Source organism: Schistocerca serialis, chromosome 3, assembly GCF_023864345.2.
Source record: "Schistocerca serialis cubense isolate TAMUIC-IGC-003099 chromosome 3, iqSchSeri2.2, whole genome shotgun sequence".
NCBI lineage: Eukaryota > Metazoa > Arthropoda > Insecta > Orthoptera > Acrididae > Schistocerca > Schistocerca serialis.
In genome coordinates this window covers 952,892,926-952,917,685 of record NC_064640.1, presented here as the reverse complement: position 1 = coordinate 952,917,685, position 24,760 = coordinate 952,892,926, and positions in this window count along the sequence as shown.

Sequence of the window (24,760 nt, the reverse complement as noted above, 5' to 3'; positions counted from 1 at the left end):
TATGTGGCATTTCATTTATTACTTCTTGAAAATCTTTAAGGTATATATCCCAAGTGTTGTGTCTTTTGCCTGCATGTAATCGGCATAAAGTGCCTATGTCCTTCATAGATCGTTCTGCTGGATTTACGCTAAGTTTGTACTTAGATATGTAGATGGGTTTTATTTTGTGTTGTTTTAACGTGTTCTGCCATTGCACTGATTTGTATTGTGGGCCATTATCCAAAATTATTCGTTCCACTCAACCTACTTGTCTGAGAAAATCTTGTCTAAATGCTTTACTTATAGTAAGACCTGTTGCCTGTTTTAATGGTGTCAAAGTAACATATTTAGAAGTAAGTTCCAAAACGACAAATATGAAAATATATCCATTTTTTGTGCATGGGAGGGGCCCCATCAAATCTGTTGCAGCTATTTGTTTTAATTTTTTAGGGATTATTGGGAACATAGGTGGTTTGGTTTGGAAAGTGATGTGTTTAGCCCTCATACTTTTTGCATTTGACTAATACTGTTCTAATTCGTCTTTCCATATTAGGAAAATGGCTTGTTTGTTTTATTTTTAAGAAGCATTTCTTTGGTCCAAAGTGGCCATTACTTAAATGTGTCTACCATATGTACTTATTAATTAGTTCATCTGGGATATAAATTAACCATTCATTCGTTGCAGCATTTCGTCTAAAAAATAAAACATTGTTTTTTACGAGATAGTGCTGTCGAATGTCTGGAAAATCCTTACTTCTCCACTTGTGTTTGATTCCTAGTATTTCGGGATCCTTGTCCTGTTCTTTGCCTATGTTTTTCAATGCTGTCGTAATGTAGTTTTCGAAAGGTACTTGTTTCGTGTAGTACGAGGCGCATTCAAGTTCTAAGGCCTCTGATTTTTTTTCTCTGGACTGGAAAGAGGTAGAAACTTGCGCATTGTTTTAAAATGAGGTCGCGTTCATTGTCAATAAGTCCCAGAGATGGCAGCATCGTACGGCAGATGGAATTTTACCACCAGCGGCGAGAATGAGAACTGTTTTAAATACTTAAAATGGCGACGTTTTCCTTACTTGAACAGCATGCAATCATTCGTTTTCTGAATTTGCGTGGTGTGAAACCAATTGAAATTCATCGACAGTTGAAGGAGACATGTGGTGATGAATTTATAGATGTGTCAAGTGTGTGTTCGTGGGTGTGACAGTTTAATGAAGGCAGAACATTGTGTGACAACAAACCAAAACAACTATGAAACGTCCCCTTAGAAAAATTATATACGTGACTGGGCTTAAACTGACCCACAATATTTTTAGCACAACACAATCTGACTTTCAATAATCCCTACAAAAGAATGGCCCTGACTAACATTAACCTATACCTTTCACAAATCACTTACCTCACAAAAATCTTCGTTACTCGAACTACTGCAATATAGCGAGCGCCACTACTGCCAGCTAAATAAAAGATTCTAACTACTGAAGGCACTAACTACTGATAGGCATAGTTAGCAAATGAAAGATTTTGATAGAGAACAAATGATGTATTTACCTTAATAGTCATAATATATATAGCAGTTCATGACATCCAGTCTTACAAATTTCAAAACTCCGCCATCTCTCTCCCCACATCCACCACTGCTGGCGGCTCTTCTCCAACTGTGCAACGCTATGCGCTGTTAACATCCAGCTGCCCAACACTACAATGGCAGATATTCCAACAACAATGCAAACCAGCCACAGACTGCACACAGCACATACAGAGCACTACGTGGCGTTACCAACATGAAAACCTAAACAGCCTACTTACATAGCCCCCATGCTCCCCACAAAAAATTTTACAATTTTTTTTGGGCACTGGCCAATACATATTTATTAAAATTTTTTTCACAATTACAATAAAAAAGAAATCAAATGCACACACTTATTGATACAATGTTGGTCAAAAGCTAAAATTTTCTTACAGTCCATAAAGACAGTTCTGATCATCCATCACAGTAAAATTGCAGTGTTTTTTTTTTCTCAAAGTCTGAGCAGTACAAGAAAATGCACACCGAAGTAGTGGATTTCCATGCAGTCTTGAAGAAGTAGTGTTGTCCTTCCAACGGAAAGACAGTGCTGACTCCTGACATGCAGACATGTATTGGTCCACAACAGAGCAAACCCACAGCAGAGTCAGTCGAAATTTTGAAGAGTATTGGTAGGTAGGTCATCACAGAGCAGACCCACTGTAGTCCTGGTAGAGATTACGGTACTGGTGGGCCACCAGAGGTGCAGACCCACTGCAGTCCTTGTAGAAATAATGGTATTGGTGGGTCATAAAGATGCAGACCCACTGTAGTCCTTGTAGAGATGGCCAGCAGCCATCTGTTGTGACTGTGCAGGTGCACAATCACCATTGAAGAGTCTTGTGGATAATATAGCAATTCCATAACCACCACTTGTGCACTCACAAAGTTTTTGGAATTGTCCTTAGATCCAGCAATGCTGTTATCCAGTCCCTTGCTGAATTATTAACACACGTGCAAACACTAACAGTCCCTACTTCTCACATATTGTCCATATACTATGACCAACAGAAACGTGTGCAGTGAAATGTAACTTACAAGTTAATAATATGATGAACTGGTATCAATTACAATTTTATAACATAAGAATACAATAACAACGGTACAAAATACATCATTAAAAACATAATAATACAGATAACATTTGTAGTAATAGGGGCTTTACAAAAGAATAGAAATAAACATATACATCAGTGTTACAGGAATTATGACACAAGTAAATACATGAAAGATCAGAATAATTATTGAAACATCAACTTCACACATGAGCATTAAAACAGAACAGAATTAATAATGTCTAACATCTTTACAAAGTAAATAACATATTATTAATGCAAATTATATTTGAGGATAACAGTATTCCTCATCATAGTTCATGTCGCTGAGTATTAGAAAAATTCTACAACATAAGTCTTATCAGATAAACATATAAAGACAGGAAGAACATAAATTCACAAGGGTACACAAACACATAGTGGGATAACACAAGGAAAGGACAGGGTTTGTTTTACTGCAATATTTTGCAAACAAAACTTTCTTTACTTCTCGGAGATCTCCCTTTGTTCTTCATTATTTCCAAAAAGTCCTATCTATTCCTGCTTTCTGTACTTTTCTCGTATAGCCTCTCAGTGCGTTTCTTCAAATTCATCGCACCTCATTCTCTTATAGGCTACCCCCTCTTAAGCTAACTTAAATGTACTGAGTTCAGATGCTAAACTAAGGGACGAGGCAATGCAGCAGCACAAAACAATTAACACAAACAGCAATGACAAAAAAAAATGGAAAATTGCAAAGCAAGCTACAGTAAATCTAAATTACCAAGCAATGCAACATTACAACTAATATGAGCCAATGTGCAGCAACAAGAAAAATAAATCAGTAGTAAAACTAGCTTAACAGAGTAATACAAAGTGAAATTTAGTAGCACTATGCCTGGCAAACAGCAGCAGCAAATGCAATAACTTATATCTGAACATGACATAGCTCAAGCAGAAAAAATATTACACTAAAGACAACAATGCAGACAAGGGAAATGTATATTCACATCTTAATGTCTATGTAATTAAAGTGGTGCACCACAAGAAGTTATTCTACCAAAAAATTACCAAGTAGTTGGAAAGAAAATTCTGTATGCAATTCCTGTGAAGGAAAATGTCTTTTTATGCTCCTTCGTTTTCTTAAATAGATCATAAAATTATTTACTGGATCTGTAGGCATAAAATATTTATATTAGTACATCTATTAAATTTTATTTTAACCTATGCTGCTGCAGCTAGAAACTTGATATTAATCAAACGGAGCAAACTCTCTACTAGAAAGACAATAGATGTAAAATGTTTCTCATCATTTCATTAGGCATTTTAGTAAATATCGTAAATTAAAAGCTCCACAGTATAATCATATGTTTTCAAGTTTGAGCGTGTCATATTTGCGATGCTTTCTACAAAGAAATGTCAATAGCAAGGATAATGGCCCCTTTTTTTCCACCTGTGCCTCTGAAAGGCACACACTAATGGCTTTCTTCCAGGTGACTGTCGCGCAGCTGCCCACGACGCAATACATGCAGGTGGTCACTTAACTTTCTTACAGAAATATTTACGACAGCAGTTTCCGCTACAGTGACAGTCCCATATAAAAATATTTCACAGGTCAAGAATTTGCGTTACAAATCTGTAGAAACAAAATCCTATTGATGTAACAGAGTCCAAAAAATTTTCGTTGGTATTGTAATACATTCATGCATTTACATACATTTCATAACTCTTAAAGTACGATTCTTGGTTTCCAACAACCTTTTTCACAAGTCAGAGTCCCTAACCACTACCCATTATTCCTTACCTTATTACACATATACATATTCATCGACACTTCAATATTTCATCATAATAAATATATAGTGTAATCAAATTCCTCATATTTCATCAGCTTATTGATCATAAACATACCTCAACAGCATAATACACATCGTCGTCGTAAAAAAAAAAAAAAAAAACCATCATAACACCTCAGTCAAATCTCTAAAACGTCGTAGCTTTCTGCAATAATGTCAAAACCTAAAAAAAATTCTCTGCTCATTTCAATAGTGTCATCTACCTCAAACGTACTTTAAAAATCATGCTCCCTTACCAAATACATCATTCAAAGCTCTCATAGTATCACAATGGTTCCAAAAAAATATATGAACAGTTCACAAAGTACAGACAAAATACAATTTCATAAGTGTGAAGTTACCCAACTGTGTAATTGCGTAAACATGTCACTGATGTAGTAAAAAAAATGTTTATCTCTCAGTTAAATGATCAGATAGCTGTGTAATTTGTGTGTTAGAGACATATGGTACCGATGTGTAAAGTTGTATAAGCAAATGCCATATTAGCTAGGGCTCCTTGTGCTTGCCAAACACATGGTACACAAAGCAAACGTGTACCCCTCTGAGGATTAATGTAATTATACCCTCAAGTGTTACAGATTACAGCAATGGAATGAAATGTATCACGGAAAACCTATGTATCATTGTACTTCAAATATCTTTAAAAATAAATGTTTTAAGTACAAAATTAATCACTCAAATACGTGTACTGTAGCGCTAAACTGTGCGTCATGTTGTAAGATAATCTCTGTGGAAGTGTCGTAGTTATCGTCCTCCGAAAGCTAAGTTGTGCAGAAGTCAATGTACTTACCTCATGAAAAACAAAAGTGAAATTCTTTGCTTATAGATATCTTAGTTATTACGCTTATTGCCATGATGAAGAAAGTACTGTGCCGTAACATATTGTTGTGCTACGCAAAAGGCTGTCTCATTGTAGCTATACCACAAAAGTTACTACTAAAACATGTTTTACTTTCCAGAATAATTCAGAAAAACTGTGCAGATATAAAACATATACACCGCAAAAGCAACATTGTAAATTGTCACATATTAGTAGCGTCGTGATATAGTTGTGTACCTGTCAAAGAAACCAAATGCTAAATCATCTTTAATCCCACAGAAAGTACTTCAAATAAAGAATGTCTTTTCAAGTAAACCAAAATGTTGCATGAAAATCTCATTAGCGTTGCCGGTATATGGTCTAAGTATGTGATCCTTATAGTCGTTACGTGATCGTGGAACTAACATGCAAGAATGTACATTAACAACACTGTGTCGTCTGCTCACTATAACAATGCATTCGTAATTTCTGTTTAAGTAATTTCTCTTGGTTCTTGACTGGATATTTAACTTCCAACACTGTTGCATGTTAACAGATTCTAAGTCCAACAAAGCATACTAGAAATGTAAAGTGAAAAGTTTTATGGCAAAGATAAAGTTTAAAAGCAGATTATCTTTCAATAAACGGTCTTACATGTGAAATGTGGTGCAATGCTTTACTCTCTAGTGCGCAGAGTTTCAACTTCAAAGCAATTATCATGTTGTATACGTCGGTAAGGGATGCTAGAATTTTTCTCAAGGCTAACGTCTTATGTTATTTTTCTCAGAGCGAGCGGGCGCATGTGGCTGCCTGCGGTGCGAGTCATTGTCTGTCTCTTTGTTGGCGAGCGTCGTTATTGGGATTAGGAGTCCTAACTTCTACAAATTCACTTTGTCGAGAGTGCCCTGCTCTGTTTGAATCTCGCCAGTTCTGATGCAGTTCAAGTCTGTCGTTATGATTATATCGTCTGTCGTCATGTCGGTAGTTCCTGTAGTTTCTTTCTTGTCGATTAAGTGGTGGAGAATTTCTCCCTGAATTATCACTGCACGGTGGACCGTTGCGTCTGAAGTTATTCTGTCTCCCGTGATAATAATAGTTCTGGTTGCCAAATTGTCTGTTTCTATTATTGTCTCTGTCATATTCATTACTACGGAAATGTGATCTTTCTCTGTAACTATTACTCTGCCAGTGGTTGTCATATGGGTGGTGTCTGTTTTGGTCACGATTTGCGTTGTAAGAATAGACTTGTCGTGTCCAGTTATTGTTTCTGTCGTCACGGAATTGTGATGGATGTGACGTGTAGTGATTGTTTTCCTGTTTTTGCATCCCGCGACTGTCTGTGTCAATTTCTAATTCTTGTAAGAGTCCCTGAAAAGCTTCAATGTCGTCTTTGCAACGTCCTGCCAAAATAATATGTCGTAAATGTTCAGGTAATTTGATTAAGCAAATGCGGATGAGTTCTGAGGGCTGTATGGGTTTGACAGGTACTGATTCATGTGCAACATGTCTTCAAAATATTTCAAAAGACTGGAAAATTCAGATTGTTCGAAATGTTTCATCATTATGATGCTATGTTTTACTCGGTCTTGTGTAGCGTGAGACCAATATGCTGAGAGGAAGGCATGATAAAATTCTCCCTCACTGTGACAATCGTGAATGACCGATCGCATTCTTACAGCTGGTTCATTCTCTAAGTAGCCACACATAAATTCTAATCTGTGTTCTAACCACCAGTTGGGAGGAAAACAATGAGAGAATTGATGGAGCCATGCTTGTGGATGAATGTCGTTGCCAGAATTCTTAAATGTTTTGAATTTACGTGTAGTAATGAACAGCTTATAGTGAAAATCATCATGTCGGCGAGTCGCATGTCGGTCATTGTTACGTCGTTTCGGCGGTTCCATCTCAAAATTCGGTGTGCCTTGCCAATTTCTTTCATAATTTCCGAAGTGTGCTGTGTTATTATTTTGTGGTTGTTCCGTATTTCTAAGTCCCTCTTCCCGTGTTGGAACGCGAGTGTCCTCTGAAATATGTAATTTTTGTATTACTTGTGCCAACTGATCTTGTACTTCCCGGATTTCTCTTTTGTGTCGCGTATTAATTTGATTCTGATTTTGTTTGAATTTCTTAATTTGTTTATACTCTTCTGTGTCAGTGATGGCTACAGGTCTTGTGTCATTCAGATCATCATCTACCTTTGTAGATAAGTTAGTGAACTGATCCGAAAGTTCGGCTACTTTCTCCGATAGTGTAAATACTTCCTCAGTTTTTTCTGAACCAAGTTTCAGAGTATCTACTGTGTCATTTAAGTTTTCCTGAGTTTTTGCAAGTTGCGTAACCGAATCGGTAGATGCAACTGAGTCAATTTTAGCTTGCAAGGTGTCGTGATTTTCATGAACAATGGTTTGCAGTTCTTTTATGGCTGCTTTATGATTCTGTAATGCATTTTCATGCCGCGAAAAAATAGGTTGAAAATGCTCACAAATTTGTGTTTTTACTTCATTACAGATTTTTTGACATTTCGATTCAAAGTTATGTAACTCAGTAGTTAAATCTTCACGTGTTTGTTCAAGTGTAGTGTCTAACTTTTGAAGCATTTGCTGTGTTTGTCTCTGATTTTGTTCCTTTGTGTCTAACTGTTGCTGTGTTTGTCTCTGGTGTTGTTCCATTGTGTCTAACTTTTGAAGATTTTGTTCCATTGTGTCTAACTGTTGCTGTGTTTGTCTCTGGTGTTGTTCCATTGTGTCTAACTTGGTGAAGCTTTTGCTGTGTTTGTCTCTGATTTTGTTCCATTTGTTGCATTAGCTGTAATAACAATGCATTAGTGTCTGGAATCTGTTCCTCTACGCTTTTCGGCAGTGCATTTGCACCGGCAACATTCACATTTTGACAAGCAGAAAATGTGTCTTGACTTATTTGAGAAAACGGTGAGGACGCAAAACCTGAATCTACAGTATTTGCAAAATTGTGTCCTGTCATTTCGGATTCCTGAGGCGAGCTGTTGCCGAGCAATCGATCGATAATGCTTCCCTGTTCACTAATTGTTTCACTGCCTACTCCATTGTTTGCCGCCCGCTCCATTTCCCTAAGCACAATTACCAAATTACTATGTTGAACATTAGTTAATTCATTACACGGTGGCGCTAACACACTGCTTTCGTCTTCACTGTCATTTCTCAGTTTACTTTGGAGCCTAGTATTACGTTTTTCACACGCCATAATTGTCACAATATTTCACACGATAACACAGAAAAGCACAATTTGAAGAGCAAAATAAGATAACATAGCAATGGAAATAATGTCTACTTAATTGCAAGCGCAGCTGCGAAATACTTGGTGCAAATCTACATGCATGTCACAACTGTTTTACTGTACAACAATGAAAAACTACAATTACAAAGGAAATTCTGTCTATGATTACGCGCTAGCAATAAACTAAATCTACACTAATTACACAAACTACAAGAAAAAAATCAGAAGATTCCAGTGAGGTATCCTCAGCTAAGGGTCGACATATGAAACGTCCCCTTAGAAAAATTGTATACGTGACTGGGCTTAAACTAACGCACAATATCTTTAGCACAACGCAATCTGACTTTCAATAATCCCTACAAAAGAATGGCCCTTACTAACATTTACCTATACCTTTCACAAATCACTTACCTCACAAAAATCTTCGTTACTCGAACTACTGCAATATAGCGAGCGCCACTACTGCCAGCTAAATAAAAGATTCTAACTACTAAAGGCACTAACTACTGATAGGCATAGTTAGCAAATGAAAGATTTTGATAGAGAACAAATGATGTATGTACCTCAATAGTCATAATATATATAGCAGTTCATGACATCCAGTCTTACAAATTTCAAAACTCCGCCGTCTCTCTCCCCACATCCACCACTGCTGGCGGCTCACCTCCAACTGCGCAACGCTACGTGCTGTTAACATCCAGCTGCCCAACACTACAATGGCAGATATTTCAACAACAATGCAAACCAGCCACAGACTACACACAGCACATACAGAGCGCTACGTGGCGTTACCAATATGAAAACCTAAACAGCCTACTTAGACAACCTCGGACTCGCACAAGTCAGTCTGACGACATGATCGAGAAAGTGGGGAGAATTGTTTTGGGGGATCGCCGAATGACTGTTGAACAGATCGCCTCCAGAGTTGGCATTTCTGTGGGTTCTATGCACCCTGCATGACGACCTGAAAATACGAAAAGTGTCATCCCGGTGGGTGCCACGAATGCTGACAGACGACCACATGGCTGCCCGTGTGGCATGTTGCCAAGCAATGTTGACGCGCAACGACAGCATGAATGGGACTTTCTTTTCGTCGGTTGTGACAATGGATGAGACGTGGATGCCATTTTTCAATCCAGAAACAAAGCGCCAGTCAGCTCAATGGAAGCACACAGATTCACCGTCACCAAAAAAATTTCGGGTAACCGCCAGTGCTGAAAAAACGATGGTGAAAATGTTCTGGGACAGCGAGGGCGTAATCCTTACCCATTGCGTTCCAAAGGGCACTACGGTAACAGGTGCATCATACGAAAATGTTTTGAAGAACAAATTCCTTCCTGCACTGCAACAAAAACGTCTGGGAAGGGCTGCGCGTGTGCTGTTTCACCAAGACAACGCACCTGCACATCGAGCTAACGTTACGCAACGTTTCTTCATGATAACAACTTTGAAGTGATTCCTCATGCTCCCTACTCACCTGACCTGGCTCCTAGTGACTTTTGGCTTTTTCAAACAATGAAAGACACTCTCCGTGGCCGCACATTCACCAGCCGTGCTGCTATTGCCCCAGCGATTTTCCAGTGGTCAAAACAGACTCCTAAAGAAGCCTTCGTCGCTGCCATGGAATCATGGCGTCAGCGTTGTGAAAAATGTGTACGTCTGCAGGCGATTACGTCGAGAAGTAACGCCAGTTTCATCGATTTCGGGTGAGTAGTTAATTAGAAATAAAATCGGAGGCCTTGGAACTTGAATGCACCTCGTACATTGTAAACTGGTCTTCTGCTGCTTCCAAACCTATGTTATTGGATGCACCCTGTGGACATCGTGATAAAGCATCTGCTAATACATTCGCTGGTCCTGGTATGTGTGTAATAGTGAAGTCAAATTCTTGTAGTATTAACATCCATCTGGCTAACCTCCCATGAGTTAGTTTGGCGGATAACAGAAATTCTAATGCTTTGTGGTCAGTGTATACTTTTGTTTTTCTTCCGAATAGGAAGTATCGAAAACATTGGAAGCCCCATACAATGGCCAATGCTTCCAGCTGCGTGACTGAATAGTTTTTCTCGCTTTTTGTGAGTACCCGACTGGCAAATGCAATTGTTCTATATGATGTTAGCCCTGCCTGTTCGTATTCTTGGAATAAAACAACTCCTAAACCAGTTTTCGCGCTATCAGTGGCCATACAAAAATTTTGTGTTAGATCAGGATGTGCTAAAATCGGTGCTGTTGTTAGTGCGTTTTTCACTTTTAAAAATTCTTCATTGGCTTGTTGATCCCATACCCATGTCGTGTTTTTTCCAGTCAATGCACATAGGCGTGGTGTTGCGAGAGAGTCGATCCAAATAAACTTTTTATAGAATCCAGTGAGACCTAGAAATCCTCTGAGAGTTTTCTTATTACATGGAGTACAGAATTCTTTGATTGCCGTTAGTTTTTCTGGGTCGGGCATTATCCCTTTCTCTGAAATTATGTGTCCTAGAAATTTGACCTCTCGCCTCCCAAATTTGGATTTTGTTATATTTACTGTGACCCCATGCTCTTTCATGATCTGTAAAAACTGATTTAATGTGTCGCTGTGATGTTCCCAAGAGGGTTCTGCTATAATCACATCATCAACATAACAAGTAATTTTTTGTAAAATTTCAGGATTGAGTATAGTATTAAATCCCCTAATAAACGCTGCTGATGATACGTTTAAACCAAATGGCAATCGTTTAAACTGGCAACATCTACCGAATACGATAAATGCTGTAAACTTTCTACATTCTGGGGCCAATTCTATTTGCCAGAAACTACTCCGTAAATCAATTGACGAAAATATCTTAGCACCGTGGAAGTTTTGTATCAATTCCTCTAATTTTTCTGGGCGATCTGTCTCAGTGATTATGATTGTGTTGATCTGTCTGGAATCAAGCACTAACCTGATGCTCCCATCTCGTTTTTGTACAATGTGGAGCGGGCTGTTATATGTGGAGGTAGCTGGTTCAATAATATCGTCATCTAACATTTTAGATATCTCTTGGAATACTTTATTCCTGTAGCTTAATGGGATCTATTATCGCTCGTCTCTCATTTAAAAAATCTGCACTTATAATCAAATCTACGGTTAGTTTAGGTATAATCACGAAGTTGGCTTCGATCTTTTGACCTTGACACGAAAGAGTTAACCTTGTTTGTCTCGTAACTTCAGCAGCATTGTTTCTAATAGGACCTCTTACTTTAATCTTACGTGTTTTCAGAACTGGCAATTCCTCGTTGGCATTACACTGCATGAATAAATTTTCTGAGATCGCAGTCAGTTCACTTCCGCTAGCAATTACAATATTGACTGGGATATGCCTTACCATGGCCTTCACAATTGGTTGAATTTGAAAGGGTTGGTTCTGTTTTTCTTCTCCTTGCATCAACGAATCCTCCACTGAATCATACATGAGTCTTTTTAGGAATTTCCCTTGTGAATTCGAACTTTCTGTAGGATAAGCTTCGACTGCTACTTCTGTCTCTTTTAATTCCTCTTCTCTATTTCTTCCTTCATTTACGCTTTCTTCAACATCCTCTACTTTTTCCTCATCCTCGTCTATCTTCTCCTTCTTCGTCGCTACTTCCACATAATCGCATTTAATGCTCTTATTATCGCTTCATAACTTCCTTCATTATATACGTTGGGTTGTGTGCCCACTCGTAACTTATTTTCAACTTCTGTCGACTGCGCATTATCCTCATTGAATTCGCTTTCCCTGGTTTCCATCTCAAATAGCTCTGCAATACTCATTACTTCGTCCTTTCCTCCTACATTCGTTGTGCATGCCTCTGGTAATTCATCTTCCTCGTCAGTATTCTCCCAATTAATTTCGTCCCAACACGATATTGTTATTTTGTTGTCTTCGTTTCCATCTGGTCCCTGCGGATTTGTTTCTTCCTTCTTCTCTTCTCGTGATAAGATTTTTACTTCTCTGTTCAAGGTGCTGCAATTGTCCTCGGTCGGTGCGGCATTCTCTTTGGCATGGGCGCTTAGCTGTCAATTCGAACGTTTATCGGGGTTTGGTGGTCTTACCTCCACCTCTTCTATCTGTATTCTCTTTTCTTGTTCAGCTTGTTGATAGTGGTTTCTTTGTTGATAATTTGTCGGTCTATTGGTTCTCCAGTACCCGTTCCGGTTGTCGTTATTCCCTCTGTAATAGTTGTTGCCTGGGTGAATTATAGTTATTGCCATATTCTCTTCTAAATCCATAAACGGTTCTTTGTTTAAAATCTATTGTCGTTTCTTGGTGCGAAGTTATCACATGGTTCGTAATTATTGTTTCTTCGTACTGTGTCTTGTGGATTCCACTGCTTTTTGCTTTCATTTTCACGTGCGCTTCGTCTTTTTCTTGCGTCATCTTCCGAAAATATGAACTCTAGTTCCCTTAGAATACCTTTAAATGCTTCGACGTCATTGCCTCTGCGACCTATTAATGATTGCTGGTATTTCAATGGTAGCTTCATCGCGCATAATTTAATCAACTCTCCGTCACTGTATGGTACATCTAAGCATTGATTTGTCTTTGCCATTAATTCGAAAAATTTCATGGGACTCTTCTCTCCTGAATTTTCTAAATATGGGTTCTGTACTAATTCGTACTTCACTCTGTTCTGTGCTTCGCTGGACCAATATCGTGAGAGAAACTTCTCTCTGAAATCTTCGTACGATCGGCATGTCGCTGCAACATTCTGCATGGTTTCTGCGACTGTTCCTGACATGTGTGCACACATAAAGTCTAATTTGTGTGCTAGCGTCCAGTGTTCTGGTAATCCTACTCGGAAATGATCAATAAAAGTTCGTGGATGTAATGAGTTTCCTTCTCGAAAGTGTTGAAATTTTCTGACTGTGAGGAAATGATCGTTGTCGTACTTCGTCATAGTGCCATATGAAATTCGCGATTCTTCGCCACTTTTGTTTCTGATCATTTCTCCCGTCATTCTTTCCGGTTGTGGTAGATCCATTGGATATTGTCCACTGTAACTTTCGCCTACCCTTGCGTCGTATCGTTGGAGTGGTACGCAATAATTTTCTTCCATCGGTTGTGAACTTGTAGCTGAGTACATTGCACTGTACTCTTCGCGACCTGGCTTTCCATTGTCAGGTATTGGTTCGGTATCTTGTCTGGCTAACTTTGCTGCTTCATTGCACAATCCAAATTGTCTTGAAACATACATTTGTGGTTCCGCATGTGTTTGTGATGACGTTTCAAAATGGTTCAAATGGCTCTGAGCACTATGCGACTGAACTTCTGAGGTCATCAGTCGCCTAGAACTCAGAACTAATTAAACCTAACTAACCTAAGGACATCACACACATCCATGCCCGAGGCAGGATTCGAACCTGCGACCGTAGCGGTCGCCCGGCTCGAGACTGCAGCGCCTAGAACCGCACGGCCACTCCGGCCGGCTGATGACGTTTGTTCATCAAGAATTTCGAAACGTGTTTGTTGCTGTGCAGGCTGTCTGATTCCACGTATGTTACTTTCCGCCTGTGATTGGAATCGCAAATGCGTAATATCTTCGTTAATTGCTTGTTTTTCCGGTGCTGTTACAGATACGGATGTGGTTGCAGACTCTGTGCTTGTTCGATCCTGTTCACTACGCTCTTCAATGGTTTGCAATAACTCTGTTCGCAATTTCTGAAATTGTCGCTTCGTTTGCGCTTCTATTTTGACTATGCGGTTATCATATCTTTTCAGCGCTGCTTTTGTGATACGTTTGTGTAACACACTGTTTTCAACAACTTCACGCGCTGTACCTGCTGCTTGTCTAGTAATTTCGTTTATCTGTTTCTCTAGTTTCTTGACTTCTCCCTGGGTGTTGTTACGTTATGTTTTGATCTCGTCCTGAATGTCATTACGCAATGTTTGTACGTCCGCTTGTACCTTGTCAATGTCTGTTCTCAATTGATTGTGACCTGTTATTAAGTTTCCTATCGCTTCTCGAGATTCTTTTGCCTCGTCTTCAATATGATTTAGGTGTAACTGAATTTTTTTGTTTTGTTCTTTAATCGCACGCATTTGTCTCGTGGTTTCTGCATTCTGAATTTGAATTTGGTTCGCTATGTCTTTATTTTGCCTTGTCATGGCTTCCGTAATTTGTTGTAATAATTCTGCCAGATTGGTGGGTCCTATTGCGTTTTCTTCCGACGTCCTACGCTCTGTGTTTTCGCCCAAGTGTTGGTTCGCAACCGATTGCATTGAACTGTGCTGTGACACGTTTCTGCTCACATTCCTTGTACTCTGTGGTGAGGGAGCTCTGATTACTTGTACTATGGGTTCTACGTATTCAAGACGCAAGTCAGAATCCTCATCGACTGTCTCTCTACTTTCCTGCTCCTCTGCCGTATGCTGACTTACGTTTTCTATGCCTTGACGTACATTATCCTCGTTATGGTGCGTTATATGTCCTATTTCTCGCGATACTGCATCGTCTGTTGTACTGTCCTCTATTCTCTGTCCATTTTTGTGCTGGGTTTCTACCTCAATTCGGTCAAGGTCTCGATCTGCCATTGCTGATCTTTCCGAATCCCCTATTTTCTGGCCGGCCGAAGTGGCCATGCGGTTAAAGGCGCTGCAATCTGGAACCGCAAGACCGCTACGGTCGCAGGTTCGAATCCTGCCTCGGGCATGGATGTTTGTGATGTCCTTAGGTTAGTTAGGTTTAACTAGTTCTAAGTTCTAGGGGACTAATGACCTCAGCAGTTGAGTCCCATAGTGCTCAGAGCCATTTGAACCTTATTTTCTGTTTTAAAAGCAATTCACGCGCCCTACTTCGAGTCAACATGCGCTCATACGATCTCACGCGTTTCATAAACTTTTTGTTCACACGACTTGACACTTATTATACCCAAGACTGACAATCCATTCACTTACTTGTTGGGTCAGAACAAACTTGTCAACGATGTATCCGCCACCTGTGCGCTTGCATTGAGGAGAAAACTTAATTCTAACAATATTAAATTTCATAACTTAATTATGCTATTGTCTCTGCTAGACTGTCTCACTATCTATCGCTGCAGCTACTGTTTTCAACTATTTATGCCTTAAAAAAATTTTTTTTATTACGAAAATTTTTAACAGGATATTTTTCTGACCTAGTTAGGCATGTGGTCGACCTTCAAACATGGTATTTTACTATCCTGGCAGGGTCGCCATTTTCTAACATTCTGCGTGGTGTCTGTTTGTTCTATATTGTGTCTCCCTACCACTTTCACACAACGACGCTCTGAGCGTGTTTTTTTAGGGAATTGACTAGTTTGAACCTGGGACCTGTTGCTGGTAAGGAGACGCCAGACCACACATTACATGTAGAGTTCAAAAGAGTTCAGAGAGACTAGCGATGATATAACCAAACACTTAATGATTTTAGCGTCAGTTCCACTGCACTCCCTGTAAAAGAATCTTAATACTAACTAAATTTAGTGGAAGGGGTTCAAGGCTTTCCTATTTTTAGTTAGCTGGTAAAATAACGTCGAAAAAGCAGTTAAGTTTACCATTGGAAATTTTATTCTACTCACAAAACATTGTTTATAAATTGCACTATTGATAAAAGGAAATGTTTTAATACAGGATGATAAAAAACAAATGCGTTCAACAAAAATGTGAACGAATATTCCCTGAGTGGGTTTCCAAGTTCTACAATGTATCGAAGGATGACCTATGCCATATCACATCTATAATCTAGGTTTAAATTAACTTTCACAAGAGAGAAAACTATCAAAATGGTCTACAGTGACCCTCAATTATCTTTAATTACTTATCGAACTTGTCGTAAATTACAGTGGCTGATGTGGCTTCTCAATAACTATATAACAGAAAAATCATCGCGTTTCAGATTTTTACTTCAAGTGGCAAATGTGAAGACCATGAGCTTTAATTGACGATCGACACTAGTATTACGCAAAAAAGGGGGTGTAACAGATGAGACTTCTGCAGTTCCGAGTGAAGCTTTATGCGCTGTTATGCGGCATCGCGTGCGTTCATTACCTTGTCGGTGTTCGTCAGGGGGTGGCGAGCAGCACAGCTCCACTCACCTCGCCGTCTCGGAAGCAACTCTCCCCTAACTTCGCCTTACTACAATTTACCGAAGTTGGTTTAAGAAAACTATCTGGCTGTGTTTTCATCTGACCAATCAGGGTCTCAATGTTAGCCTTAAGCTCCGCCTACAAAAATTCTGTCTATCCAATGAGAAACGTTATGCTTTTCGTGGTGGGGCAATGTTTTTAAAGTTTGCAACGTAACAGAGACGCGAAAAAGTCTCACGCTAAAACTTGCAGCTGGTGTGGTCCTTTTAGTGTTATCGTAAGATCTATACTGTTCTTCTGGAGGGCTCTATCTTTTAACATTGGCTGGGGGGTGGTCCTGACGTAACAGAGACGCGAAAAAGTCTCACGCTAGAACTTGCGGCTGGGGTAGCCCTTTTTGTGTTATCGTAAGATCTATACTGTTCTTCTGGCGGGCTCTAGCTTTTAACATGGGCTGGGGGGTGGTCCTAGCGGTTAGCTGGAGACTTGGGTGTCCGTCCCTTATCGCCTTCTAGCTTAACACGGTTCTGCTCTCGGCTTCTGTTCTCGCTTCTCCCCTCAGAACTGCGTCTGTCTCACGGTGGGAAGGTATGACATGCATTTAAGCATTCTTGTGTTAGTCTGTGGTATTCAATTTGCTCACTCGTTACTCATATTACTTTGGTTAATTTAATGTCACGATTTATTCGGAGCTATGTGACATACTACTGGATTTGCTCATCATGTCAGGGTTTTCATGGAAGGTGTTGGGCTGCCTGACACCTTACAACTGGTGAAGTTAGGAAACCTCAAGTGTTCTAATTTTGTGTTGCCTTTAACGCTAGATTTAATAATGTTGGTGAAAAAAGTCGATACTAAAAAACTGCTGCTGAATAACATTGGTTTGGAAGTTCTGGTCATACCTAATGTCCGTGAACTTAATAAACTTTCCATTCAATTTCGCGTGTATCCGACAGGTGTCAAAATTGAAGTTACTGGTCTCGATAATAGCATCCCCGGTGCTGAAGATCGATGAGAACTGCTTAAAGGGAAAAAGGGACCAGGCTCATACCGAGTACCAGTTACATTTAACATTGAATATCGCACTGAATTACCTCCTTTCCTAGCTGAAATTGCTAGAGAATCGGTTGCACATCGAATAGTCAAGTGAGACCGAAAACAGCAGAGGTCCCTCTTGTTTACATAAACAGTGATAGATTGGATGCACAGAAACGTAGACCGATATTGTAAACATTAGTCTGTTGCAGGAGCCTAGCGCATATTATAAGCTGAAAAATAATGACACTCCTGCAAGAAAACAAGCTCTGTTCAAAGCATCAGCACAGTGTCAGAGAAAAAATTCTTGTGAACACAGCATCTTTTAAACATTCACAAAATTTTACAAACTTATATGCAGCTGAACAGCACCTTTCTGGAATTCCGTTAGGCGTTTGACACTGAACCACTTTGTTGATAACTACTTAAGATACATTCAAACGGAGAGATGTGATTCGTTGGAGGATTATTTCACTAATCGTACTGAGTACTTTTATGTTGACTAACGAATGTTCCACAGAAACGATAGTAACACTGAGTGTAAAAGCAAAGCACAGGTCCGCGTTTTGGCCTCCATATGCCTGCCGGGAGTGACCGAACACCGTGTCATCCTCTGCCAGTGGCGTCATTGGATGCGGTATGGGAGGGCGCAGAGTCACCGCATTGCTCTCCCAGCCGTTGACGGCTTTCTTGATCTAGGAGCCGCTACTTCTCACTCAAGCAGCTCTTCAATTGGCATAACGAGCCTGAGTGCACGTCATTCCTGTCCTCCCACCAAGGAAAAATCCCTGACATTGTCAGAAACTGGACTCTGATCCTCCGCGTAGTGGTCAGACACGCAGACCACCGAGCTACCGAGGCGCACAACATCGGGTATGCCCCAAGGTAACATAATACGATACCTAATTTTATCAATACTTTTCAGTATATATCAAGACTAGCTGAGTACCCAGTATTGATCAGGTTTGTATTTATTCCAATCTTCTGTTAGTCTGCCTCTGTTTGTCCATCTCCTTTCCCTCCTCTCTCTGTCCATTTTCTCCTGCTCCCCTCTCTGTCCATCTGCTCCACCCCCTCTCTCTGTTCATCACCTCCTCCAACTCACTCTGTCTATTTCTTTGTCCCCCTCCCTGTGTCCATCTCCTCCTCGTGTCTCTCTGTGCATCTTCTCTTACCCCTTTCTATCTCCATCTCCTCTTCCACACTCTGTCTGTCCATCTCTTCTTCCCCCTCTCTGTGTACATCTCCTCCTCCCCCATATCTCTCCACTTCTCCTCCCCCTCTCTCTCCATCTTCTCCTCCCTCTCTCTGTCCATCTTCTCCTCCACCTCGCTCTGTCCATCTCCTTCTTCCCCTCTCTCTGTGCATCTCCTCCTCCTCGACTCTCTGTCCTACTCCTCATCCTTCCCCTCTCTCTCCATCTCCTCCTTCCTCTCTCTCTGTGCATCTCCTCCTCCCCAACTCTCTGTCCTTCTCCTCCTCCCCTTCTCTATCCATCTCCTCCTCCCTACTTTCTCTGTCCATCGCCCCCCCTCTCTCTCCATCTCGTCCTCCTCCCTCTCTCTGTCCAGCCCCTCTTCCCCACCTGTCCGGCAGTGAAAGAGAAGAAGAAATGGACATAGTGACAGTGGAACAGATGATCAGAGAGAGAGAGAGGGGAGGGAGGAGGAGACAGACAGAGGGGGCGGGAAGGAAGAGATGGACTAGTAAAAGACTGGAATAAATACAAGGGCTATTTGGAAAGTAGGTAAGAGGTGATCCACACAGTGAAAATCCGCTGAAGCTTCTTTGCACAGTTGTGTTGAGCAGTGTCTGAAGTATGACAGTCACGTCTCTCTTCTCAGTTCTGAGCACACAGTGAGCACATAAGGAGGCCTATAAAATACTGTCCCCCATCAAATATGGAACCTGCCGCGAATTTTCGCCTAATTTCCTACAACCTGACATAAAGTAACTGTCATGCATTTCCATCTTCATGGCAGTTCTAGGCCACAACTGCAGCGGCGGTGAGGACGCTCCTGCAGCGCTTTCTATGTGAAGCGTCTGATCACCCACCATACAGCCCAGACTTGACTCCCTCTGATTTTCGTCTCTGTTCAGATGAACCGCTGACTAAGTCAACATTTTGGCACAGACAACGAGCTCCACCCAACCCAGCGTAGAAAATTGTCGGAAAGCGCAGAGGGCTGCCTTCTATGACGAGGGTATTGGAAAGTTGGTACAATAGTATGAAAGATGCCTAAGTCGGAGCAGCGACTGTGTAGAAACGTAGCTGGAAAGTCTAGCTAACTGTTGCAAATAAAGCGGTTTTGATTTATACTGTGGTTTCCATTTCGCGACCGATCTTTCCTTACTTTCCGAATAGCCCTCATACATACCCGGCAATACCAGGTACCCAGGTAGTGATTAGATAAAACAAAGTAGGGAATACCGAGAGAGGTGGCGCAAGGGTTAGCAAACTGGACTCACATTCAGGAGAACGACGGTTAAAACCCACGTCCGCCAATCCTGATTTAGGTTTCCTGTGATTTCCCTAAATCACTTCAAGCAAATACTGGAATGGTTTCTTTGAAAGGGCACAGCCTTCCCTAATGTCCTGATGATCTCGCTGTTTGGTCTCCTCCCCCGAATCAACCAACCAACCAGAGTAGGGAATAGTTAAAAACTAACATTATTTTGCAATAAACAACTACCATTCTACAATAAACTGTTACAGTCTAATGAATTTTACTGTGAAATTCAATGTCAGGATACGTGATGGACAGTTCTAAACTCTTCACATTTTCTTGATCTCGTCATCTCACTCATTGTGATGTGGTGGATGGGTGCCAGGAGGTGCCGTATTAAAACTCGTCTGAGCTTTTCAAATGATTTATTCGTTTCCACTACAGAGCTTCGTTGACCTCGGTCTGCGTCACAGGCCCTGCAATGCTGAGGCCACTGCCCCAGCGACCTGTGCAACGCAACGCTGAGTCGTGCCGGCCTTGTTTGCCAGCTGTTGAGTTCCAATTATGCCAGGATGGCGCAGCGGCCACCGTCCCCGTTGACTCTACTGGGAGCCGGAGGCTGGCCCCGCTGCTGCTTCTTTCCCGGCCGGTGTAGCTGGGAATGCGGTGGCAACGACCGCCCCCGTTCCGGCTTCCGAACCTGTGGCCCTCGCCTTGTAAGTCTCCGGCGTGTGTCGGGAGACGAGACGACTGCCCGCGGTAGCGACCCGAAGAGTGGCCCAGCCTGGCTGGCTGCGGACCCCATGTCGGCTTCAGAGGGTCGAACCAACGACCCGCCGTGGACTGGGACGCTGTCGCCCCGTCTGTTGCCGTGTGTCGCCGGTAGTGTGACACGCCCCGCCGTCCAGGAGAGCTGCCAAACTTGAATGAATCTCGTTAGAAAACAACACCTATTTATACTCGGCTGTGCGCCTCTCTTTCGCTAATGCATCGCTCTGAGTCACGTACACCCCACACCCCAGTTGCACCAGTGGGCCCCTTCTGCCTATAGCTTGTGACATGCAAACCGCTGCGTTTACTCTTTTCAGTTGTTCGATGGACCCTGTGGCCTCCATTCCACTTCGCAACCGCTGGTCAGTTTAACTTACTGCAATCTGGCCCACACCTGGCTGTAACATGTGCTCAGAATATCGCACAAAACTAACTTTCCCTACCCTAAACGTTGGTGCCGCTTCGTTATTCCCCTCTTCGGAAAGATCTGGTCCCTGGGTCCTGCTTTAACTAACTCTTAAACTTGTTTGGATTGCACTTATGACATGCTTACTTACTCCTAGAAAACTTAAATGTGGTCTAGTGCCCTCTTAAAACGATGACATGAAATAAAACGTAAAAATTCCTTACTGGACGACCACTGCTTGATCAACCCCTTACCTCCTCATCTCACGCCCTCACTATCCAATCCACTGGGACTTGGACTACCCTCGGATCCCTCTGGGAATTGGCTCTCCGCCTGATCAGAAAGAAAACGACACATAACAAAGTTAAGGCTGCGATGACACTTCCCACAGAAGTGCTCAAAATGATCGTTATTTGCCGTTGCCTTTCCCTATACTGCGCGACATGTTGAACAAGCTGTTTAGTTGATATGCGCCGCTCTTGCTCTGTAACGAACAAGTTTACGTATCTCAACAGACCTGGTTCCAGAGTTTGATTTAACAAGATCAGATTCTGCCTTAGCAAAAATTCTAAAGTGGTTTCTGGCCAGTACAGCTGTGGCTGCGTAACATTCAGTTGTGTGACTCCTGAAATTGACGCTGGCAGATGGAAGGTTGGTCCTATTATGTTACACTCACTTCCATTTATTAAAATTCCACTTCCTTCGAGCTCTACACGTTTCGCTTCCGTAAACACTCCTTGCTCAAACAACTTGCTATTACTACCAAATTCTCGTAGGTGGAGAATATCCAAAGCATGCTCAATTTTGGCTCTATGATGTCCCTTGGACAGTCTGTTCCTTTTCCCCTAGCTAAAAATAACTGCACCATGCATGTGTCCCATCTTTGTAGCTTCACGGATTTTCCTCCAACATTCACTATTTTTGATTCAAACTCAACACCGATTGTGTGACTACTTTTATCCTTAAATTTACATTATATATACAGGACTTTTCTGACCCAGCACTGTCGATAACTAAAAATTTAAACAGGAAATCGTACGACTCTGACATCGTCCAACGCATATTTATTACGGCTTTGCTGAAAAATTTACTCCGACGCATTTATCTCTCCAGAACTTCGTTTGATTTCTCCTCCAACAACACACCACATACGTCAGACGCTACACTTCCCTTTTCAGTGATCTGAGGACAGGTTCAAGTGGCTCTGAGCACTATGGGACTTAACTTCTGAGGTCATCAGTCCCCTAGAACTTAGAACTACTTAAACCTAACTAACCTAAGAACATCACACACATCTGTGCCCGAAGCAGGATTCGAACCTGCGGCCGTAGCGGTCGCGCGGTTCCAGACTGTAGCGCCTAGAACCGCTCGGCCACCCTGGCCGGCTCTAAGGACAGGGATCACCACCACTCTTCCTCCCTCTTCAAAAAGACTGCTGCCCCTAGCAGGCTCACAGTACTCGAAAACACACATAAAATACAATGCCTAATTAATCTACACAAACCCAATGATACATAACAAGAAAATAAAAAACAAAACTACAAATACTCTACTACTTTCTATATCGTAAAGCATACGGTACTTCATGCTGTATTCTATCTTCTTCGTTTTCTCTGCGCTTAGCACCTGTCTACACTCTCTCTTTCTTCCTGTGACACGCCTGGAATCACATCCGGGCAACCCTTAAATGGCCGTAATCGCCCAACGTGTACTATCGTCATTCTAGTTGGCAGCTGAAGCTTAACATTAACGGGAGATGTGGTTTCAACAACTTGGTATGGCCCTTGATACCTCGTGAGGAACTTCTTCGTTTTCCCTTTTTGCGTATGGGGGCTGGACAGCATTGCCCATTGCCCCACCCTGTACTGCGGTAAACTTCCTTTCCGCTTTACTGCGTCTTCCTGCCTTTCCAAAGCTTTTGTATTCGCCTTTTGTACTCGTTTCCAAACATCCCGAATTGTTGTCGCGAATTGACGTAGCGATTCACCGGCCATTCCTTCCTGTAGCTTCACTAAAACAAACGGTGACAGCATTTTTCGCCCGTACACTACCTCATATGGAGACAAACCGGTATTTGTATGGACTTTTGCATTGTATGCGCATACAATATGCTTCAAATACTCGTCCCACTGATGGTGGTGAGAATCCACATAAAAGCTCAGCATCTTCCCGATTGTTGTGTGTACCAGTTCTGTCCTTCCGTTGGTCTATGGATGCAACGCGCTCGTCCTCAACTTCTTTACGTTCAACAATTTACATAGTTCCTTCATTAAATCCGTCATGAAGTTGGTCCCTTGGTCAGTAATTATTGTCTCTGGTACACCAAATTTCAAAATCCAGTTATTTACTAACGCTTGCACGACCATTGCTACCTGTTGATTTGGCATAGCCACCATCTCTACATACCTTGAAAAATGGTCTATTATTGTCAGAACGAATCTGTTCCCCGATGGTGTTCGCCTAAAAGGTCCTAAGACATCAATTCCCAGGAAAGTGAATGGACATGTTGCTTCCGGTAATTTTTGTAGCTGTATCTGTTTCCGACTCAAATCTGCTCTCTGCGCACATGGTATGCAATTCTTGACATACTGATCCACATCTCCTTTCCTGCCTCTCCACCAATACCTCTCAGCCACTCTCCTGTTCGTCGCTCTACAACCTCCATGACCGGATAACACGTGATCATGTGCTTCCTTTAAAACCTCGTCCCTCAATTTCGCTGGCACTACTACCCTTGGCCCTAACTTCGTTTCCCTGCACAGAAGACTGTCGTACAAATTAAATTGTGGCTGTGTCCGATACAATTTACAATCGTTGTCCGCGTCCTGTAATTTTTGCCATACTGCTAGGTCATAACCTATGACTTCTACTTTTGCCGCCTTCCTACTTAGTGCACCCGCATTACCACGCTTCTTCCCAGGCTTGTGCACCACCTCGTAGTCGAATTCACTAAGCCTCACAGCCCATCGAGCGAGTCTAGTTGACGGATCCTTCAACCCCAACAACCACTTCGATGTGGCATGATCTGTCACTATACGAAATCTTCTCCCATATAAATAACATTTAAAATATGTGATTCCATAGATTACGCTAAGCATCTCCCTCTCTATTGTTGAGTAATTCTACTCTGCTGCATTCAACTGCTTAGATGCATAGGCTACAGGATGTTCTTTCCCATCAATTTCCTGACTAAGAACACACCCTAATGCTTGATTCGATGCATCGCATGCTAGTATAAAATCCTTTTCAAAATCTGGAAACACAAGAACAGGACTTGTTAAAACTTCTTTCAGTTTGTCAAACGCTTTCTGACACTCTTCTGTCCACTCAAATTTCACACCCTTCCGTAACAATCGCGTCAACGGTTGTGCTAAATCTGCAAAACCCTTCACGAACTATCGATAGAAATTGCAAAGTCCGATGAATGGCTGCACTTCCTTAACAGTTTTCTGTTCCCGAAAATCCCTTACAGCATGTACCAACCTCGGACCTGTTCGCACCCCGTCCTTACTGATAATATGACCAAATATTTTACTTCTTCCAACGCGAAATGACACTTCTTCAGGCACA